Source organism: Aethalodelphis obliquidens, unplaced genomic scaffold (genome assembly GCF_003676395.1).
Source record: "Aethalodelphis obliquidens isolate GAN/ISIS:26980383/991018 unplaced genomic scaffold, ASM367639v1 scaffold17, whole genome shotgun sequence".
In the NCBI taxonomy this organism is placed as follows: domain Eukaryota; kingdom Metazoa; phylum Chordata; class Mammalia; order Artiodactyla; family Delphinidae; genus Aethalodelphis; species Aethalodelphis obliquidens.
The window spans coordinates 6,405,373-6,425,338 of record NW_020837961.1 but is presented as its reverse complement, the minus strand read 5'-3'; the positions used below and the strand labels follow the sequence as shown (position 1 = coordinate 6,425,338).

Below are 19,966 nucleotides of genomic sequence, written 5' to 3'. Positions count from 1 at the left end.
TCCTTGCCCAGCCCTGAAGTGTGGTTGAAAATACATGCTGCTGCATCCCGTGTTCTCTTTTTAATTCCCTAGTGCACCCACGGCTTGATGTTCTCATAACTTAATTGATACCAACAGTATTTTTAAATAAACCCCTAGCCCCTCTAGTAGCTTTTGTTAGTTTTGTGCAGTGGGTGGAAAATGAATGGATGGAACACTGGAGATATTTCTCACTCTGGGGGCAGGGGCGACATGTGATTTCTGGGAGAAAAAAATATCAGTGGCTAGAAGACAAAAGACCCAAGCACAGTAGCATGGCATGTGGGGTTCAGGTGGGCACACAGGTTGGGCAGTGAAGAGTCACTTCTGAATTATGCAAGACAGTCTGAGACTGGGAAAAAACACACCTCGCTTGTCTTTTCATCTTTTCCTTTCCATTTTTTATTTTCTGCAAGCCTTCTAGTCTTTTCTTTGTACTTTTATGTCTTTTCCCAAAGCACATAAGGTTGAGAGAGGAAAAGGTTAAAACTTAAGCTAGTTGATCTAGTTTCTGGTTACTCTTCAAATAATAGATTAAGTATGAAAGAAGTTCAAAACCATTGAGTAAAGTTGGCTTTTGTATTCTTTGTAAAATTTAGTTATTCTTTATTTCCAGGTAGCACAAATAATGCATTGTTGGTTTTACTCTTAGAAACATTTACTGCAGTTTTCAAGTCAGTAGATAATGATTATTTTATTTGGCGGCATAAATGCAGAGGTAGCATTTTGAACCCATCTGTGTATTTTATCACTATCATGAGTGTCTGAAATACAAAGATTTTCTTAGCAATAGAGTGACCCAGAATTCCTATCCTTGGCCTTTCTTCCCAAAGCAGACCAAAGAGAAATAAAATACCTAGTCTTTGATCAGTTAAAATACTGATAGTTGGGAAAACAACAAACAGTAGATTGTTTTCCTTCCCATTGTGAAACAAAATAAAATGTTTACCTATAGGGAACACTAGATCGTCTTTAAGTCGCTCTCTCCTATCTTTTCTTCCTATTTTCTTGATGGACTCAGTCTCTTACCTAAGCAAACATCTTTCTCTGTTTGGCTTCTATTCTCTGAGTGGACAGGACAGTGACCTATTAACTGCAGTGTGGGCTCTGACCTTTTCAGGAGCAGGAATTTCAAATCCAACTCTTATCCATCATATTTCTCCAATCCTTAGCTCTCCTTTACTTTTAAACACTTCACCAAATGGAAAAGCAGGTAGTTTTTGAATAAAAAAACTATTTGAATAAAAGCAGGTAGTTTTTTTGGAGATGCGCAAGGAAAAGCTATGAAGAGAAGCAGGGTATTTTTCTTTAGTACGTGGCTGCTTGAAAGTTGCTCTTACATCAAGAGAACTTTTTTGTTAAGTGTGATTAGAGTTTGAACAAAGTCTATTTCTAACATTCTCATCAGGGGAAAAAAATAAGGTATCTATAGCTATATATTTATAATACATTTCAGAGGGCAAGTATATATTTAAACCTATATTAATTGCACATCAAAACAGGAGCATATGTGGTGGGTGCATTCCAAAAGGTCTTAGAATTACAGTAAACATTCCAAGTTTCATATACTTATCCAAATTCTCTCATCAAGCATCCAGGATGTGAAGCTATGAGAACAGGATTTCTTGAGAGAATACCAATACATTCCAGTCTCTGGGAGACTCAGAAGATTCTCACTCAATTTATTTTTACTTTGGCTGTAAACCAGAAAGAAATGATAGAACACTAAAAAAAAGTATAAGATGGAAAATTTGTTAAAATATTGAAAAAAAATTGTGCTTGATTGGGGTAAAGCTTAAGAAGATGCTGTTTATCTGAGACAGTTTCTTTACTACTTTATGCAGACATGAAATAGCATACTTTCCATTTTTAGTGAAATGTCTCTGTTCTACAATAAAGACGATGAGGGGTACAGTTGCTTCTGAAGCACCTTGAATTGATTTGGTAGATTGGTTATGCTCTAGGTAACAAAATAATGGCCTGGGGGTTTGACAGTTATTCTACGAACTTATTGGGATATTTTATTTCATGTCTCTGCTTTGCCATCTGGCCCAAGATATTATCGATTGATTGTTAAGTGCTTCCCATTTTGAGTCAATGCAATTAAGGAAACTTGAAGGTCTGAGGGAATATCAATGCTTTCTAATAATAACAGCTAGCCTCACTGAACAACTATCCCAGGCGCTGAATTAATTGTCTCTTATCCATCCATCAATCCAGCAAAGAGATAACTAATAAGGACCTACTGTATAGCATGGGGAACCCTACTCAATACTCTGTAATGACCTATATGGGAAAAGAATCTTAAAAAGAGTGGATATATGTATATGTATAACAGATTCACTTTGCTGTACACCTGAAACTAACACAACATTGTAAATCAACTATACTCCAATAATTGTTTTTTTAAAAAAATCCATCAAAGAAGGTCTGTTTTTTAATCTTCATTTTCCAGGGAGAGCACCAAGGCTCAAAGAAATGAAGTGATTTGCTCAAGGACATGTAATAAGGAAAACCTACAGCATATTCAAATCCAGTTCTGTTTGTCTTTAAAGCATCTGTTCTATCCCTCTCTAACTTAATTCACCCTTTAAGATTTTTAGTATTCTGACCTATGCCCTGGGTGACTGCTTGGGTAACTTTTCTAAACAGTATGTTGATAGTAATATGCCTACGTACCTATGACATTTGCTTGAGAGGAAAATGTACAGGGCAGGGACAAGTATGGATGAATTGGGTCTTTTACAAGACTGGAACTGAGTAGCAAGAAGCAATATAGACCTAAGGTACGATCCTTACTAGATGCAGGTTAGGTATCTTTGGTAGTATGGTGGAGTCCTTCCTGTTACTACGATGCTATCAGCACTGATTTTACTTTAGAAAAAAATAGACATGGAATGACACTGTTCCCTGAGTGCTTACACATTATAAATTTGCATGGTACTAGGATCAGAGGTTTACAAAGACTCATGCCACTTAAACCATATAGCTTTGGAGAACTTAGACACTGCTGTTTTTTTTTATTATTATTATTTTTTATTTTTTTGCGGTACGTGGGCGTCTCACTGTTGTGGCCTTTTCCGTTGCGGAGCACAGGCTCCGGACACGCAGGCTCAGCGGCCATGGCTCACGGGCCCAGCCGCTCCACGGCATGTGGGATCTTCCCGGACCGGGTCACGAACCCCTGTCCCCTGCATCGGCAGGCGGACTCTCAACCACTGCGCCACCAGGGAAGCCCTGACACTGCTGTTTTAAAATCCACTAAAGCAATGATATTATTTCTATTCAATGTAAACAGTTCAAATGTTCCGACTTAAGTCTGTAAAAATATGTAGTGTTCCTTCTATTTCATGTTTATTTCAGATACAGAAGCAATAATACAGTTAATTGTAGTTTCCACCCTCACGTGCTAGGAGAATTAAGGCTTATGCTTTACTGTATGAGTCTCAAGTTTTAAAAAAAGTGATTAAATGTGTTGTCGTTTCTCTCAGCAAATTTTAACACATGTTGTTTGGGCTCTTTGACCCTTTGTACTATCATATTGTTGTCACCTCCTTGGACATGTTTCTTTGTGTATTTCACTGCCCCCACCATGACGTATTGCTCTTAATAAGTATAATAAATATTTTTTAATAAAGCTGAGTCCCAAAAAGATTACAAAACTCTTTCCCTGGTATTCAGTTCATTCATGGTTATGAGACCAGCATGTCCAACAGTAAGTGCATCTTTCATTTGCTTGATCATCCCTTAGTCTTATTTACTGTGGGCAAGAGGCTCCCATGGATTGCTTCCTCCACATCATCGGTGGGAAAAGTCTGCGGCTGTGGCATCATAGGTGGCATCTCTGAACCTAAATAGCTTCAATCTGGTGCTCTTCCTCCGAGCAATTTTTCTTCTTTCCAGACTTTTTTCTTTTCTTTTTCTTTTCCTTCATTTGGTGTTCTTCCTCTATAATAAAAAAGAATTTAGAAAAAAGGATTGGGAATTAACAATTTAGAAGAGCAGAAATTAACTTTGGTCATGACAGGACTTGGATACTCACTAACACGGCTTTTCCTGTTGGCTAAGGAAAAGAATGGCACCTAGGGAAAGAGGACAAGGCAAAGAGAAAGCAGAAATCTGCCTGCTGAGAAGAACTTCCTGAGCACTCGTTTCTTCCCAGGCGATGTTTCCGTTCAACACCACAAAGGCTCATAATGTCCTTTGTAAGACGTGAATTGCCTCTCAGCTATAGGAGCATTTAGATTGATGTGAAAATTAACTGCATGTATGTGCGCTGCCATGCGTAACACAGATAGCTAGTGGGAACCTGCTGTATAGCACAGGGAGCTCAGCTCGGTGCTCTGGGGTGACCTAGATGGGTGGGATGGGGGGTAGTGGGTGGGAGGGAGGTCCAAGAGGGAGGGGATACATGTATACATATAGCTGGTTCACTTCATTGTACAGCAGAAACTAACACAACATTGTAAAGCAACTATACCCCAATAAAAAAAATTAATAAAATTTTTAAAAATTAAATTAAATTAACTGCATGTGAGAAACACATCATCTATGGGACAGAGGAGGCTGTAGCGGGCTGGGGGCTTAAGACAATTGGTGATAGATCCTGGGAGCCCACTATGCTCTGACCCATGAGTCTGGGGGTCATTGTCATTTGGTCTGGTGGCCAGTCTCAGATTATTGGGGGGGTCCTTGGAACTAGTGTATGAACTATCAAGACACCATTTCTTTAGACATTAGTTAACATTTCTTGGGAGAAATAAGTTAGATACAATTTAGATATAATTATGACTGTCCTGCAGAGACTCAAGAAGTCTAGGCTATACTTAGGGAATAGCTAAGAGAGCCAGTGAAGAATTGCAGAAGACCACTAAACCAAAAGATCTAGATTTTCTTTATTCTTTGCCATGAACTAGCAGTATGATCTCTGATAAATCGTTTTATTTCTCTGGTGCTGTTTTCTAAATTTTTAAATGAATTGTATTGGGAAAGCTTTAAAGTACCTTATGGCTTTGAAATTCTACTTCTGTCAAACTTGATCACTCGTACTGTCCATGTTTATCATTTAAGGCAGATGGGAATTAGCATCATTAATCACTCCCTCCTTCCTTCCTTCCTTCCTTCCTTCCTTCCTTCCTTCCTTCCTTCCTTCCTTCCTTCCTTCATTCAGCAGTTACTGAGTGCCCCACCACCCCATGCCTCAGGCTCTGTTCTAGATACCTCGGATACATCAGTAAATAAAACTGACAAGGATCCCTGCCTCCTTCTCCCCATATCCCCTCTACGATCACATTCTTGCAGACAGAGAGAGACAAAATAACAATAAAAAATAATAAGAAAATGTATGCTATATTGGTAAGTGCTACATAAAAAAATAATAGAACTCGGCCAAAAGGATCTGTAGTAGTGAAGTGAGAAGACTGAAAATAAATGTGGTAGTGAGGGTAAACCTTACTGAGAAGGTGACATTGAGAAAAGACTTGAGGAAGCTGAAGGATGGGGCCTTGTGGACATTAGCTGTCAGAGTGATCCAGGCACAGAGAATGGTCAGTGGAAGAGCCTTGAGGCAGGAGCAAGCCTGTGTGTTATGGAAACAGCCAGGATGGCAGTGTAGTCCGAGGGCTCTGGGGGAGAGAGATAGGACTGGAGGTCAAAGGCTGGTGGGTGGGGGACACTTTTGGCTCTGTGGGCCATCGTAGGGATGTGGGCTTTTACTCTGAATGACCTAGGAATCCATGATGAGGTTTTGAGCCGAGGAAGGACGTGATCAATTACTGCTGAACTCTCAGTGAGAGATGATGGTGGCTTGGACCCAGGTGGTGGCAGTGGGAGCTTCATAAGATGGGACCAAATTTGGGCTATATTTTATTTTAAAGCTAGCGCCAACAGGCTTTACTGACCACGTGGATATGGAGGAAAGAGAGACGTGCCTTGAGCCCCTGGAAAGGTGGAGTTGCCAACAACCTGGAAGGGAAGGTGACCCGTAGAAGAGGGTTTGAAATCAATAACAAGTGTCAGGCTTTGAAGTAGAGACGCTGAGCATGAAAGAGGCCAGTAAATATAAGTAGAATAATTAAATAAACAATAGTATAACTATACGATATAATGCCATGCAGTCACCAAAAGAGATAAAGTAGAAGCCTAGGCAGGAAATATTTCCACAGTCTTCAGTGTAAAAAAGCAAGGTATAGGGCTTCCCTGGTGGCGCAGTGGTTGAGAGTCTGCCTGCCGATGCGGGGGACACGGGTTCGTGTCCTGGTCCGGGAAGATCCCACATGCCGCGGAACGGCTGGGCCCATGAGCCATGGCCGCTGAGCCTGCGCGTCCGGAGCCTGTGCTCCACAACGGGAGAGGCCACAACAGTGAGAGGCCCGCGTACCGCAAAAAAAAAAAAAAAAAAAAAAAAATATATATATATATATATATATATATGCTTATGTGTCCTTTTCAACATGGAATGTAGAGGTGAAAATAGACTTTTTCTGAAAGTGTTTTGAGTGAAACATATTAACTGTAAATATTCTAAAGGTTGAGTAAGATCTACTCCTGTATATTCCATAAAGTAAAACTTTGTTTTAGTTTTTACATAAAATAGATTTTAGTCACTTTGAGGTTTTCTGTTTTTCATTTGTCAAAAACTATGGTTAGTGAATAATGAGTAAAACCTGATTCTTATTTACTTCATTTATAACAATAAGACTTCATGAATATTGAGTGAAGTCACTTAAAGTGACTCATATGTTGAAATTTATTGAATTACTTTAATAGGAATTTCAAAATCTGTAACATAGGGAAATAACTCAATTTTCAGAATTGTTTTAATACTTGAGTGGAAATCCAGTTAAAAAGATTTTTCAAATACAGTGTCATTCAAGTGAGTGATACCAGTTAAAGAAACTGCTTAGCTTGTAAGTTTCTCCAATTTCCTGTTTAGGTGTTTTAGTCATCATAGCGTTTCATGTACATTTTTAAAAGCAAGGGTTTTGCTTAGCACAAGGGCCTGCAAGAATCCTGATGCTGTATGTAGCCTACCAAGGACTATGTTTCATGCTTATCTGATTGCCTTTTATTTATTGTGAGAGAGAAGTGGGCATGCCCTAAAGAAAGGAAAGCTGACGTGGTCTCCAAATGAATGCATGAGTGTCTCAATGTTTTGAGTCCCCTTCTCAGCAGACCTGGATTCCTAGCCCTTTGCAACATCTGAAGGAACATTCTGCATAAAAGAGTTAGACTGATCTGACATATCACGGAAATACTGAAGTGGGCACAGAGAATAAGGAACCTGGGAAAGAAACACTAACTTCAGTTTTTGTCAGAGAAGAATAAAAGATGAAAAAACAACTTATTCTCAAGAATAAGAACCATCTTCACACGTTGCTTATCTCTGAGTTGCAGAAATGCTCTGTGGTGATGCAAACACAGTGGTGAAAAAGCATCAGATTAATAAAGATTTAATTAAACTCTTACATATCTGGTAATGGCTATGGGGTAAAATTGATTTGCATTTCACTCTCTTTTAGTTATAAATCCTAAATTTATAGGTAGGAGCGAGACTCCAGAAGTCAACTTACCAACAATTATACACTGAGACTATCATGCCTCTACCCAATGGAGTTTCTTTTAGAGTTGGTGGATATGAATGAAAGTGCAATTATATAAAAAGTTCATGTTAAATGGCAACATGACTTTTATGTAAGTTTCAGATCATTAAGTTACTCCTTAATCTAATCCATATAGGTTTTTTTTTTTTTTTGCGGTACGCGGGCCTCTCACTGTTGTGGCCTCTCCTGTTGTGGAGCACAGGCTCCGGACGCGCAGGCTCAGCGGCCATGGCTCACGGGCCCAGCTACTCCGCAGCATGTGGGATCTTCCCGGACCGGGGCGCAAACCCGTGTCCCCTGCATCGGCAGGCGGACTCTAAACCACTGCACCACCAGGGAAGCCCCCATATAGGTATTTGACCAAATTTTTAATACTACCTATGGAATGCCAGTATATATAAAGGAGAGACTCCAGGTCTCTGCTTAAGTGGATTTATCAGACTCGTACTGCCTTTGGTTCTCCGTCAACACGCTTAGCGCCAGTGCTCTGACAGATCTGGTTCTGCATTCCAGAACCGTCCACTTAACTCTCCGCAGATCCTGGGAATGCACAGACTTTGGGAGGCTGGAACTGAAGCTGACTGAGGAACTCTTTATGATAATTAAATTACTTTCCAATTCTTATTGTGTGTTTCAGGAAAAAAATTCCAGGAATGGTTTCTTTTGATATGTTTTATTTCCCCAGGTCAATAGAATTTTCCACACAAGAACCTCAGCGTTGCACACAAAGCAGGTTTTTTGTTTTGGTGGCTTCTTAATTCTCAAGTTTCATGCATGCCTCAGAACTCTCCAAATTTTCTGCTAAGACATAAAATCAAACAATTTTACCTTCTAAAATGGTAAATTTTGTACTGAAATATAATATAAGAATGCCACAGAATACTATTTGAAAGTGATTTCAAATTTCTGTTAAAAAAAGGGATGAAAAAAAAAAAAAGGGATGTAATATATTGTATGTGTTTCCTTAACTTAGCTCAAGAAATGGACTTAATATTTGAAAGAAAAAGAATTTTATGGATTAAGACTAGACACTGGAAGTTAGTTGATCTGAAATATTTTTCCTTCAGTATTATTGCTAAGGCACTAATTTCTGTGACTGTTTCTCTTTTTACACGGTGGAAATCCTAATATTTGCCACAGATTTGCCACATAGGAAAACAAAGAGTATATATAAGATATTTGGGGAGAGGCAACGTTTATCTCCGTAAACAGTGTTACTTATCAGAAGAATCAGCTCTAGTGAACCTAAACAGGTAGACAGAGCAATTATATTCAGTTCTCAATGACTTTTCTGTAAGATACGTATACACAGTATTAAAAAATTGTCCCAGATCAGGACCAGTGGGTTCAATGACCACTGGTGATATTTGTATTACTGCCTAAGAAAAGCAAGGAGTTGAAAAGACACCTGAACAATATTTATACAATCCCAAGTCTTCGTAACAGTACAAGACTGAGGATGGGGGAGAGTCTTTAAAAGCTATTGAACAGGAGCTGAGCATGGCGCCTAGACTGGGGATGGTATTATAGGCCTGAAAAACTGCCCACGACACGTGCCCCAAGCTCATACATATCACATAAATAACTCTGCCAAGGATGCTAAAACACAAGGATGTGTCTAAACCAGAGCCTGATGCTATGTTCGAAGGTCTTCTCTTAAATGGTTGACTTAAGTCATAAAGAGACTAGAGAGCAGGATGAAAAACAGACCTATAGGGATTCCCTGGTGGCGCAGTGGTTGAGAGTCTGCCTGTCAATGCAGGGGACATGGGTTCGTGCCCCGGTCCGGGAAGATCCCACATGCCGCGGAAGGGCTGGGTCCGTGAGCCATGGCCGCTGAGCCTGTGCGTCCGGAGCCCGTGCTCCGCAACGGGAGAGGCCAGAACAGTGAGAGGCCCGCGTACCGCAAAAAAAATAAATAAAATAAAATAAAAAACAGACCTATATTCTGGGGCAGCTGAGAATGTGCATGTTTATGTAAAACGTACTTTTTAAAGAGGTATGAATTTGGAGGTCAGGATTAAGAGATCTAGTGTTTCCATTATCCAAGTAAAGCGAGTCTAGTTCATGACGTTTGAGAATCAATGTCAAGGAAGAAAGAGCACAGAGAACACTGGTCAGCTCTGACTTTATCCACTAGTTTTGGCTTTAAAAAAAGGCCCAAATGCTTATTTTTAACTTGGAATCAAAAGAAAAATGTAGAGAAAGAAAGGAAAACAAGAGAGAAAGGAAGAAAAAAAAGGAATAAAGGAAGGAAAGAAGGAAGGGAGAAAGAAAGGAAAGTTAAAATACCAGATGAATACTGTTTATCCTCAGGAAAATATGCATTTCTTTCTCTCAACCCCTTACAATAGTTATAAAAGTCTTGACACACCATTTAGTATGTCCCCTAATGTTGTCCAGGGAATAATAACATTCATTCCAATCAATATCTTATTTGTTAAAAGTAGTTTTAAGAAATATTTAATGAAAAAGCTGAGATGTAAACAAAGAAAACTGAAAATTATTAATATATAACCACCTATCCCAGAGGGTAGGACTTACTCTCATTTCTCTTCCCTTCATTTTCAGTCCTCAAAATTTTCTGGAAAATGTTCTTTAGTTCATGCGAAGAATTTTGTATCAACTGTAACCTCATGGTTTCACTAGGGATTCCAAGAACAAAGTTTGAGCTATGATTCCTATTGGTTTGTGTGTGCTAATCTAAGATCCAACAACTTTTTTCTTATATATTTTTGCATCCTATACATACACATTTATATTTTAAAAGGCACATCTGGGTGAAGCCAAGTGGGCTCCACGCCTCTTAACCCAACCTAGTGGGTCAGAGTGTTCAAACAAGGCAGTTGGGCAGTGACTTTTGCCCAACTGACTTTGGGCAAAAGTCAATTCAGCTGTTGACTTGGGTTGGGTTGGATTCTTGACCTAGAAAAACTTGTCTCTATCATTTAGGCGCAAAAGAAAAACTTCAGTAGCTGAAATGTGAGAATGTTTTCTAAATAACCAGTTTTTGACTCAAGAATACTGGAAGAAAGCCCTAGAATTCTAGCAGAAAATATACTTATAAACTAAAATATATTTTCAAAAATGAACAATTGTGAATCTTTCTCTCTCTCTCTTTTTTTTTTTTTTTTTTTGTATTTCTAAATCCTCCGGTCTCTGGCAATAATTCTGACTACCGAGTGACAGAATTTTAACTACGCATAAGGAAGTGTAGTTATCAAGACTTCCAGGAAGATGTCACTGATGTAGGGTCTCACCTGTAACATAGGCTGGGCCCTGGGAGTAGCTTCCAGGCAGCTCCTGAATGGGATTTTTCAGTATCTCCAGGGATATATAATTTCAAGTAATATAATTATTACTTGAAACTGGAGCCACAAAGGCTGTAACTGCTGGTGGTTAGAGCTGGTTTACTGAGCAAAAGTCCTTCAACTAGGATTCAATTCCTGGGAAATTGGGTCATACAAATAAATTCTGTTACTTTTCCCAAATCCATAAAGTTGATTTTTTCCTTAGTTATAATTTTATATGTAAATTTGATATTGACTTATTGTACACACATACTTTTTAAAAAATGCTTGTCTCTTGACCATCTCAGATGGGAAACCATAGTTTATGTGGTCTTTAGGGACAACCAGTATTCCTCACACTACATCATTTTTACTATCTACAAATTGTAGTTTGGATAGAGCTTATGGAGCTGCGAGGATCTATCTGTAGCCATGACTTTTAATTATCTATTCCAAATGAAATTCTGCTTCTACTGTGAGAAAGTATCTGGTTTTTATCATTCTTGAAACAAAAGTTTCCATATGTTAAAGAAACATATATAACAAGCTTATGTCAAATATGCAGATCTGTAGCTCAAGAATTTATCTCATTAATGAACTAAATATTACTTAGCGCCTAGATAAATGATTCTTTGAATATGATTTGTATTTGACAGTTTCCAGGGTTCACTTGAATGCATCATCTCACTGTACCCTCACTGTATCACTTCTCTTGTTGCGGTGCACGGGCTCTAGGTGAGCGGGCTTCAGTAGTTGTGGCTCGCGGGCTCAGTAGTTGTGGCGCACAGGCTTAGTTGCTCCGTGGCATGTGGGATCTTCCTACACCAGGGCTCGAACCTGTGTCCCCTGCATTGGCAGGCGGATTCTTAACCACTGCGCCACCAGGGAAGCGAAGTGGTTAAGTGGTGTTACCTCCATTTTACAGAGTTGGAGACTGAGGCCTGCAGATGTTTGATTATGGACCCTAACTCTCAGTTAATGCAGTTTTTGAGAAGTAAAGCAGTGTAAAACAGCCAAGACAGCTAACGAAACCCATTTTGGAGTGATTTTTCAATGCTTCTGTCCTGAAAAAAGTCTTTTCTTCTTTTACTAAATGTTATAAGACTATTAGTACAATTCAGGGAATTAAAAAAAAAAAAAAGAAGAGCTCCCCCCAAAACAAACAAACAAGCAAACAAACCCTGAGGAGCAGCTGATAATAGCAAAGACCTTTTTGTCCAGAGGTGCCCACCGTACTCTATAAAATCAGCTGAATGAGCCCAGCTGTGTGGCGCATCCCTTTGATGAAATGGCCCCATGCTGTTTCTTGTTTTAATTCCCAGGTGTGTACGTAAGATGCAAGATTTCCAAACTAGGCTATTCTTATTTGCATCTCAACCCCTGAGAAAGTAAACTGTTTGTGGAACTTATTTCTCCTAAAATCTTTTGTCCTCTCTCAAACAGGAGTCAACAAACCGTATCCTTCAAGTTATTGGTTTAGTGCTGGATTTTCACTCTTATGAAATTTATTATGGTATAGCTAATCCCACCTGTTTGGTTATTTTGCCATCTTTTGAAAGTTTTCTCATACCCACCAAACATCCTTTTCTGCATTAGAAAGCTATCTGTATTTGTGGCATTTTCGAATATCGGGAACCAATGGCATCTAACAGATTTACCAACCGCAAATTCAATGGTTGTTTATTTCAGAGTTCAAGCAGAGTGGCAGCCAGGCTGCCGTCGTTAGTCTATAACTCAAAGGCAGTACTGGGAGTCAAGCCTGGAATGTCTTTGTCCTCTAACCATGTATTTTACATCTCTCCAGGGAGTGGTGAGGAAGAATTGATGTGCCCTTTCAGCTCCCACACTATGTGTCTCATCTCCCAACTGGGCCTCTGTCCCCAGCTTTCTTCTTACTTAGCTCTACTTCTCATTTTTATTTTTGGGGCCACCATTCTTGGTTTGATTTTCAGGAGGCGGTGTGTGAGCAGTAGAATTTTTTTACTCTGGTCAGGGGAAATCGTGTCTGGAATCCTTGTCATTTCTAAGTTCCTAAAGCAATATCTCGCTAGTTAATTTAGCAAATGTTAAGTTGCTAAGAGAGTAGATCTTAAAAGTCCTCACCACAACAAAAAATTTTTTTTCTAACTATGAATGGTGGCAGATATTATTAAACTTTTCATGGTGATCATTTCGCAATGTGTACAAATAGTGAATCATTATGTTGTATACCTGAAACTAATATAACGTTATATGTCAATTATACCTCAATAAAAACTGTATGTCATTCAAAAAGACAAGCCTCAGAATGGGAGAAGAATATTTGCAAATGAAGCAACTGACAAAGGATTCATCTCCAAAATTTACAAGCAGCTTATGCAGCTCAATATCAAAAATCAAACAACCCAATCCAAAAATGGGCAGAAGACCTAAACAGACATTTCTCCAACGAAGTTATACAAATTGCCAACAAACACATGAAAGAATGCTCAACATCATTAATCATTAGAGAAATGTAAATCAAAACTACAATGTGATATCATCTCACACCGGTCAGAATGGCCATCATCAAAAAATCTACAAACAATAAATGCTGGAGAGGGTGTGGAGAAAAGGGAACCCTCTTGCACTGTTGGTGGGAATGTAAATTGATACAGCCACTATGGAAAACAGTATGGAGGTTCCTTAAAAAACTAAAAATAGAACTACCATATGACCCAGCAATCCCACTACTGGGCATATACCCTGAGAAAACCATAATTCAAAAAGAGTCATGTACCACAATGTTCATTGCAGCTCTATTTACAATAGCCAGGACATCAAAGCAACCTAAGTGTCCATGGACAGATGAATGGATAAAGACGATGTGGCACATATATACAATAGAATATTACTCAACCATAAAAAGAAACGAAATTGAGTTATTTGTAGTGAGGTGGATGGATGTAGAGTCTGTCATACAGAGTGAAGTAAGTCAGAAAGAGAAAAACAAATACCGTATGCTAACACATATATATGGAATCTAAAAAAAAAAAAAAAAGGTCATGAAGAACCTAGGGGCAAGACGGGAATAAAGAGGCAGACCTACTAGAGAATGGACCTGGGGACATGGGGAGTGGGAATGGTAAGCTGGGACAAAGTGAGAGAGTGGCATGGACATATATACACTACCAAATGTAATATAGATAGCTAGTGGGAAGCAGCTGCACAGCACAGGGAGATCAGCTCAGTGCTTTGTGACCACCTAGAGGGGTGGGATAGGGGGGGTGGGAGGGAGGGAGATGCAGGAAGGAAGAGATATGGGAACATATGTATATGTATAACTGATTCACTTTGTTATAAAGCAGAAACTAACACACCATTGTAAAGCAATTATACTCCAATAAAAATGTTATAAAAATGTACATCATAAAGAAAACTGCTTCTCTAGTTAACATTTTCTAAGGTTTTTCTGTATAAGTAGCTATACAGAAATGCATTCAAGTGAAGTGAAAACATTTGCCTGTACAGATGAAAAATTAATTACTTTCAATCTTTTTCTATAAAAATCTGAAGAATACACTTTTCTATATTGGTAGTTTTCATTCAGAAATTAATTCAAAATAGACAATAAATTCATTTTATTTAAATGATTACTATAAGCAAATGATTATAACGTTTTTTAGAATTATCCTGTATGTACAGATAGACACACTTATTTATAGATAAAGAACTTTAGTTAAACTTTGCAGTACTGTTTATATGCTATATTGGCATTTGTGTATTAAGTTTTTTGATATTTGACATGAAAATTCCAAACTCTGGCATTCAATGCTAAGTTAAACATTATTCTTTTAAAGTTTACATATCTCAACTATGGTATTTATTTTATATGCTTTAGAGATAAGGTGATGTTTTGTATGCTTTTTAAAATTTATTTTTTAATTTACACAGAGTACAATTCACTTTTTTTGCTAGGTAGTTCCAAGAGTTTTGACAAATGAAAAGGCAAAATCATCACCACAATCAGGATACAGAACAAGACCCTCACTCCAAAATTTCCCTGTGCTGTTCCGTGCAGGCAAAACTTCCTCCCACCATTCATGTTGACAACCACTGTTCTACAGTTTTCTGTCCCTATAGTTTTCTTTCCGAAATGTCATGTAAATGGAATCATACAGTGTGCAACATTTTAAATGCAGTTTTTTTCACTTTAGCACAGTAGTTCTCAACTGAGAACAATTTTGCCTCCCACAGATGATATTTGGCATATTTGAAGACATATTTGGTAGTAAAACCTGGGAGGAGTGGGGGAGGGAGGGCTACACGCTCTAGCGGGTAGAGGCCAGGGATGTTGTGAAATGTCCTGGAACACAGGGTCCGCACCCACTACAAAGAAGTCTCTGGTCCAAAACGTCAGTGGTGCCAAGGCTGGGCAACGCTAACTTAGCGTAACGCATTTAAGATTCATTCATATTGTTGCGTATATCAATATAGTCCCTTGTTTTTTATTGCTGAGCAATATTCCACTGTGTAAATGTGTTATAGTCTTTATCTATTTACCTGTTAAAGGACAGTTTGGTTGCTCCCACTTATGCAGTTACGGAAGTTTCTGAGTGAACAAAAGTACTAGGGGTAGGATTGCTTGGTCGTATGTAAGTGTGTGTTTAACTTTATAAGAAATCCCACACGGTCTTCCAGAGTGTCTACACCAGTTTAGTTTGCATTCCCCCCAGCAACATGCGAACGTCCAGGTGTTCTGCATCTTTGGCACTGTTTGGTATTTTTCTCGTTTGTTTGAATTTAGTCATTTTACTAGGTGTTTAATGGTATCTCACTGTGGCTTTCGGTTTGTCTGTTTTGGTTAATTTTTTGAATTTTATAATCTAATGCACATATTCTGAGATTACAAAAGTAGTGTTATGTAAATGAGGTGTTGAATAATTAGCACAAGGTTATTAATGCCTGTGGACCTTCACTCACTGTAGAGCTGCCGGTCCTTTTACAGCCTCTGTTGTAAGAGAGACCAGTTTTGCAACATTAGGATGGGCTGATCAACCAGGTCTTCGCAGGACATGCCTGGCCCAGGAGAAGGCAGAAGCCATCCCCTTTTCACGTATAACTAAGGGATTATCTATCTGCGTGGACACCTTCCTCAGAGTTCACTGAGAAGGGACAAAGTGAATTCCACAGAAGCAGCACCTGAGTGCAACACAGCAAGACTGCTTTCTTGGATACAAGTGTTTGTAAAACATTTCCCTCTACTGGCTGGCTGCTGAAAGTACTCCTAAGAAATCAGAGGAAACAACTCGCTACCTGCTCTCAAAATCTGCTCTTATTCTCACCTCTAACAACTGATTATTAAATGCTTTCTTGCATGTTTTCCTTCTTTTAAAATATCCCTTTGATCAAATATTAAATTGATCCCCCTATTTCCCTCAATTAGTTGTGACAGGAGTATCGATGCAAAGAGGATGCTGTGATTTCATTTACAACGAACTTGAAATTTGCCCTCAGCAATAAGCAGCTGTAGCCCTGAATCATCCCATCAGGCCCCTGGCTTCCAGGTGGAAGGAACAGAGAAGGTGACCCCAGTCCCGCAGCGGCCATGCATTCTTAACCTGGGATATGAATCCTAAGAGCGCAAGGCTCATGGTGTCCAGTGGGAACATAAAAATTGCAGGAAATACCACTATGTGTAAAAACAGTGACTCTACACACTGGCCAGCAATCTCCAGTGGTCTCTTGCTAATAGGGGCTTTCCTCACTTTTATGAAGTGAACGTAGAGGAGTCCAGTTCGGGATCCACACATTCTGGCATTTTACTCCCAACAATTTAACTGGAAACCTAGGTGCCTGTGGCCTTCGGCACCCGCAGTATCACGATGTGATATTAGTTCAGCACAGCCAGTAGTTCAGCCACACAGCACGAGTGAACCTGGGGTGACCGAAACACCAACCCAACTCGAATTCCTAGAGAATCGGAAATGAGCCCGCACTGTCCTCACTGACATTCTTTAAGAGCCCACTGTTATCCTAATGCTCAACTTCCCTGGGACCAAAAGACATTTAATCTACATTCCAATTTTGGTAACTTCTTTTCAAACTTAGGTCATTGCGAACAAGGCTTTAAGGGAGTCAAGAAGCCCTCCGTTGAAAATGATATAGTTGGTACTCTGGTTTCCCATTGGTACCATCCATTCTCAATACTATTGATATTTTTACATTTTCTCAGGGTGGGAGGCTACTTTTTATTCACAGAGTGCTCAGAGTAAACAGCGGTGGATGGTCTTTGCTCATGGAATTGAGGTGTAAGGGTTAATTTGGCAACTTGCCCTCACAGAGCTAGCTGTGCTGCCCTCAACCTCACAGCTGGTTCTGAATGAATCCCACTTTCCACACGCATGTCTGCATGCCCCGTGCTGATTAACAACGTGAACTGCAGTCATGCACCAGACCAAGACCCTGACTCTTCCCAGCTGGGGCCCTGGGCACGTTGCTCCTGGGAGTTTCCTGTCCTCGTCTCTCAAGCAGAGATGATGATCCATTCTTACAACATGGTCATGAGTCTCGAACAAGGACTAGACATGTCAAGGGCTTGGCATGAAGTAAGCACTCAAAATCATGTTATTTTGCTCTATAGATATCATCAATGCTTGCAAATGCGTTATTTTACAGACAACTCAAATTGTGTACAAAGGGGAATAACCTTGTATCAAGTCAAAGTACATGGGTAGAATCTGCACGCTCCATACTCTGTTGTTGCCTCACTGCTTCCGATGCTGTAAGGATCGTATCTTCTGGCTACTTTTTGACTCTCATTTGTGAGCCAGGTCTAGAAAAAAATGCAGGCATTTTCTTAAATGATAAATGTATTGTACTCGGTGCTGTTTGATTAGCGTGGAATAATTGTGGGGTGATTTTCCTTTACAAACAGATATCTTCAAATAAACCCTTCTCGATTGGCAGATCCATGAAACCGGCAGAGCAATTTGTTCTAAGATGAGAAATCTATTCACTTTATGCTCATCGGATCTCATAGTTTTTGAAATTATTCTTTTTCATTTCTATTTTTCAACGACATTTCTTTCAAAGTCCCAGTGGTGCTGAGCGGAAACGCATCCAGTGACCTTTCCTTGCCCAGGCTACTTCTGCCAGGCTACCTCTTAAAAATGCATACCTAATCACGTGCCCCCACCCCTACCCGCCCAGTGTAAAATCATTAGCTGCTGTCCCTTTGCTCCTGGGGTAAAATCAGAGATCCTGAACTTGGCCTCCAGTGCCCTGACCTCCTTTGTCCCAGCCACCCTGCCTGACCCTCTGTCATCAAACCACACTAGACGTCCAGGTAGTTCTTTGTGTCCCTTTCCATTGAACCGCCTGCCCATTCAGTGACCCCAGAGACAGAATGTGGCTCTCTTTCCTCCTCCCCCCTTGCCTTACGCTAAACTCCGTCAACCTTCAGCTTATATGTCATTTGTCCAGAGATGTTTTTCTGGCTCTCCTCTGTGTAGTCAAATTTCCGTATTATATACACACTTCGCCACTTTGTATTTCTCCCTAGCATTTATCATAGCTGTAACAAAATAGGTAGTGTTTAGATATTCACCCAACACTGTGTACGTAAGCTTTATGACGGCAATTTCATTGATTGAAAGAGTCAACATCCGCCCAAACCAAACATTAGTTTAGTGAACGCAGACTAAACTTTCAATGAATATTTGTCAAATGCACGATTGAATGGCATATTCAGTACCACACCGTCAATGTCTAGTATATAGCAGATGCTCAGCAAACATTTGTTCAATGAATAAATGAAAATTTTGTCTGTTCAGAAGGAAAAGGGGAGCTACCGCAGTGTGGAGAGAGTTACAGGGGATTACAGTGAAAGGATCTTCTGCCTGAGAGCCAGAGATCCTATCTGCGTGACCATCAGTTCACAGGGCTTTCTGGGTGGAGACTTCTGCTTACCTGGGAGTGTACAGGTCACTGCACTTGTGTCAGGGCATACGGTCTGCTGCCATATGGCTGGCTGTGTAACTTCAGGAAGTCACGTGTCTCCATTTCCTACATAAGGAAGGACACAGGGCTCTTCCTGCCTCCCTACCCAATGTGACAGGTTTATGCGAGTCCGGTGAAAAATGTGAGAGTACTTTGTAAACTCCAAACAGCTCTAGATGTTTGCGTACTGAACTGTGAAAGCATTTAGAACATGCTAGGAGGAAAATCGTTAACAGTCAATCAGTTCAGAAGGGTGTAAAGCCCCTCCTCCCAATTCCTCCGTCCAGAGTTACCCACTCTTGCCAGTTTCTGTGTGTTCCTGTCCTTGCCAATATGGTCAATAGACTGATTCATCTGTATATACATACAGATAAACATATATATATATATATATATATATATATACATACTTATAAACACACACACAAATACCTATGTAAACCTAAAAGCACGAACCAGATCTCATCCCGTTCAGCAGTGTTCTGCTCCACTTACTGCATTGTGGGCTTTTCAGCGACAGTGCACGTGGAGGTTTCCCAGCCACTGCATAGTAATCCCCCTGTGTGCCCCTGCTATGACTTGTCACTTCCATATTGGTGGATGTCTGGCTTGTTTCCATTTTCACCACTGTAAACAGGGCTTCAGCAAACATCCTTGTCCAATTTGATTTCTTACCTTCTCTGCTTAAAATGACTGAATGGTTTCCTCTCTTTACACTCTGCACTTATAGCTCATGCCACGTGACAGAAGCCTGGTGCTCATTTATGGTATAGCTGTAGAACCAAAGCTGTCTTTGTCATGTTACCTCTAGCTTTGGGGCAGCTTCAGAGCTACCTCTGGTGTAGCCTACCTGCTCAGGCAAAGTCAGGCTGTTTACTGCTTGTGAATTTCCACATCTATCTTTTTGCTTCTACCGCTTAAATGGTGCTGCCTTTACCATTCTGCTTAAACACGTTTCCTGAATTCTCTCTTTATGATTTTCCATATGTTTTTTCTTCCCCCAAGAAACAGCCCCAAATCCACCTCCTCTCAAAAGTCTGTGTAGGCTAATTCCATGACAGTTTTCTGATGCCTTAAATGTTCTTGTTATTTTTTAAA

The 19,966-nt window shown here is 39.8% G+C and overlaps 1 long non-coding RNA gene across 3 annotated transcripts in view; it reads left to right on the top strand.

Moving 5' to 3' along the window:
- The window catches only part of LOC113625931 (uncharacterized), a 141,736-nt gene that overhangs the window by 94,126 nt on the left and 27,644 nt on the right, over positions 1 to 19,966 (top strand). The window lies entirely within an intron of this gene.